Consider the following 4,245-nt stretch of genomic DNA (forward strand, 5'->3'; position numbering starts at 1 on the left):
ATTAAATTTGCCACATTAAAAATACCCAAACTTCACCCAGTGTTTAAAATGGAGGTGAAGGTGCCTGGATCCAAAAAAGAAAAACGCACCTTAATATTTTTGGTTTAAATAGACATCACACATACTGTGAAACTAAAACTTCAAAATAATGTGCTAAAAATTTAGTGACTGCACTTGAGAATGTTAAACAATTTTTAATTTTTAGCCTGTAGAAGGCAAGAATCAAAATGTCAAAAATCAAGGCATTTTACATCGAACACTAAACATTAAGACTAGTGGAGGCCTGGAAGGGAACCAGGAACAAGACAAAATTCAGCATACTGCAGTGGCCATTTGAGCTTGCAGAGGTCAATTTAATCCTTCAGGATTGTTAGGAATGCAATGGGAAGACTTGTTTAGAGTAGAGCTCAACAACCTGCCAAATTAAATATGGAGACATCAGAGTGGATGTTTCCCTGCATCACTAAAACATGTTGATGCAATACCCTAATAAAAGTGATTATAAAGGGAAGCAACAAAATTAAGTCCCTGAGCAGGTATATATCTAATAAAATGACAACTATGCATGCACTAAACATTTGTTCAAAACTATCGAAGTTGGATGCTGACCCATTATGAAATTGTGATAGTTCCAAGAGGCCACATTATAATCCTTGGAATTTGAATGCATTTTGAAACAATCCAAATATTCTTCATCTTAAGATACATGTCTTCATCCATGTACAGCAGTTTCAGTGATGAGAATGACAGACATGCTGTGTTTAGTAATTCACAATATGAAAGTGGACTGCATTCTATAGGTCACATTTTTCCTTTCCTTTTGAAAGCCCGCAATCTGCAGAATAGAATTAGCTGTGTTGTGTTTTAACATTTAGCAGTAACATTAACATGGCCATGTACACTATAGTTTACGTGCATGTCAAATCAATATGCAACACTCCCCTGTACCATTACCAAAACAATAGAAAAAAAAAAAAAGCTTGCCAGATGTACTCCGGTTTCTATGCTCCCATTAATAAAACTAGCCTCCACCCCCCAGGTTATCTGGAGAACTCCAGTCTTAACTCGAGCTGTCCCATTTTGTACATCTGGGATACATTTAAATGGCGAGGAGAAAAAAAAAACCAAAAAACCCCATGTTAAACAAAAAAAAAAAAAAAGTATAAAGGCTTTTGTATTCTGTACCCAGTTTAAACCCAAAGCACCTCGAATTATAAAATTAAAACCTGCCATGGAAACTCGAAAAATGACAGAACTGACTCTGCATCTCATTGGTGATGCCAATATTTAACTTCCGGGAACTATAAAACATTTCAAATACAAGTATAAAATACGTAAAAAATTTTAAATCAGTAGTACAGCAAACCTTAATAGGCAGGTTACCCAAGAGCACTCACTAGAACAGGAAAAGGCAGAACTAGCAGCTCACTTCCTTTTAGGAATTAAAAAAAAAAAAAAAAAAAAACCAAGCCAACTGAGAGAAAAAAAAAGTTTATTATATACAAAAACAATTTACACTTTACATGCCACAGCATCTGACCATTCAAACACTAGCCAGCCAATTTGTAACCAAGTTATTTAAAAAAAAAAAAAAAAGAAAAAAAAAAAAAAAAAACAGCAAGAGGAAGTCATGATCTTTCATGATGCACACCTGTGGAGGAAAAAAACAAAATTAGCATATATCTACACAAAAATGCATAGCAACTCACTAGCCACTTTACTGGAGTGTCTGCAAAAACCACAGACCCATTTACCATTCAGAATATAAGTTTTTTGGGGTCCCTTTGTTGCAATCATATACTATGGGGAAATGTGTGTTGTGCTCATTTCATGTCACATGGACAGAAGGCAAGTCAGATGTCACGTTAGAAATTCCAAGTAAACATTTTGCCAATACAAATGCAATTTGGACAAAGAAAAGTTACCCGAATTGTCAGTTTAATGCTGACCGCTCACCTTAGTCAACTGCTTAAAATAACCTGGTCTGGCTGAAATACCATTGTTGCAGAAGTGCACTTAGTGATTTATTCTGCTCTATTTCCATTAAAAAAATGCCACTCACTTTTTACTACTTTTTTGCAGACCAACTAACAACTCTGAACTTCAAACAGTCCGAGCATGTGAAGAACACAGCAATAACCAGTAATACCCACTGAGCATTCCATTGCTGTTTCTTACAGAATTCCTGGGTGTTTTTTGTGCAATCAAGGAGACAAATCAACAGCAGTACAGAATTTAAAGTATACTGGAAATACACAAATGGAAGGTGTGACCCCAATTTATGTAATGCCATGATGCTGTTCAATGTAGAAAATGGTAGGGAAACTAATCCAGTGTAAGCAAGAGTTACATAAACCCTAGCCTAGACGTAATAAATAAAAAACTTAAATGCAATTTTTAAAATTAAGCTATTTTTGAACGTGCCTAGCATTTTCAGACTTGTAGGCCAATACCCACAACATCTCTCTTCCTCAGGAGTTGCTGGATGTCAAAGGCCCAGCAAGTATGCACATGCTCAAATCAGCAATAGTCATCGCCCAGTGCTTCTCATCAGTGGAAGAGTCACGTTTAGCACATGGTGCTCAAGATCACAAATTATAAAATGCTGTATTTTCACTTACTTTAGGACAGTTGCAGTTGAACAGACGCGTCTCCGACCATGCTTACCTATAAAAAAAAAAAAACAAAATTATATATATATATATATATATATATATATATATATATATATATATATACACACACATACACACACACACATACATACACACACTTTATATCACCAAGAGTGTTATACTCTGATCCTAAATAAACTGCAGGGTTACAGAAGCACTCTACGTGCAGAAATATACATAACTGAAATTCAAAGTTTCCAGTATGCCACCTGTATGCAGAAATTGCTGCACATTAACCCGTAAGCCTATACTTACGGCACCCTAGTAAGTATTACGCAGTCGGAGTCTATGCGGGTAACAAAACATTTTTAAACACCGATACGTCGGTCAGTCCCTTGGCAAAATACCCAGCGCAATATAGGGCGCTGATAAACACACAGTGCTCCGGGGGAAGCGCTCTTCCCCGGGTTACACAGACCTGCAAAATCCTTAGTTTCGAAACTTTTGGGGAAAGGAAGCATTGCTAATGGCTGCACACTCGTTAAAAAAATCCCAATGATTAGCACTTAATCGAAAACCACGTATTTAATGAGATCGTGATAACTCTACTTACCCGTTTTTGTGACCAATATTCAGAATGACAGCTTTGAAGGTTTAAACGGTCTCCAATTTAAGGGTTTAAAAAACAAAAAAAAAACACCCCCAAACAATTATCGAACCATCTACATTTTCTCTAATACCACAAATCTAAACGTGAAACCAGACGACAGTCAAACTGCCCCCACTGTTAACGCTTGTTCGTGCAGCTCAGCTATGAAGGCCATTCCTTCAATTTATACATGTGGACAAACAGATGCGTCCGCAAACATTCGTTATTGAACGGCACGGGGACTTCTAAGCCTCTGATCTCTGGCGCCCAGCCCATACTCTCATTCCCACATACACCCAATTAATAGCGCCAAAACTCTCAACATCATATACAATATAGCCCCTGATCAATAGGAACTTGCGCGAAACTCCACTTTTCAAATGTATCCACGTGCAACAGCGCGCCCCGAACCACTTACAAAGGCTCCCAAGCCTACCCCGTTTTACGATATTCCAACTGTCTCCTAAATAAAACCGGTTAAATTACAAAAATACCAACTGCAACTGAAACACGAATACATCACAAACATGTTTAAAGAAAATGCAACTGTATAAACACACAAGGTTTTTAAAAACGATTGATCCAAACTCTAGTGCATTTTGAAGAGGACAGACAGAACTAGGTTGCAGACCTTGGTCGCACGTGTCCAGACTCCTCCATCTTTGTACAACTCTGACTCAGCGACTCAATTCAACTACGTGTACGGAACACAACACGACTGTGTACGGTCAAATCAGGACTCGAGTGTACAAACTGACGGAAGAGTGCAGTAAAGAGTTCCAGATTACGGAACTCGAAGTTACACGATATGAGATGCGATAAAGAGCATTACCGTAGGCTACACTATTTTATAAAAAAAAAAATGACCATAACATTCTAGCAGTTTCCATGAAAAATACACGTGCGTTCATTAGAAACTGCATTAAAAATTAAGCACGAAGTATTCGCGCGCTCGCAAATAAACACTGTAAACATCTAGCT

General features: G+C 37.5%; 1 non-coding gene across 1 annotated transcript; it reads right to left on the reverse strand.

The window, feature by feature from the left end:
• Positions 1 to 2,464: 2,464 nt before the first annotated feature.
• On the reverse strand, positions 2,465 to 2,562 carry LOC114661447 (small nucleolar RNA SNORD88). Its single transcript, XR_003717834.1, has one exon. It is a non-coding gene; the product is annotated as a small nucleolar RNA SNORD88 (small nucleolar RNA).
• Between the last annotated feature and the right edge of the window lie 1,683 nt (positions 2,563 to 4,245).

The sequence above is a fragment of the Erpetoichthys calabaricus genome, chromosome 11 (assembly GCF_900747795.2).
Source record: "Erpetoichthys calabaricus chromosome 11, fErpCal1.3, whole genome shotgun sequence".
In the NCBI taxonomy this organism is placed as follows: Eukaryota; Metazoa; Chordata; class Cladistia; order Polypteriformes; family Polypteridae; genus Erpetoichthys; species Erpetoichthys calabaricus.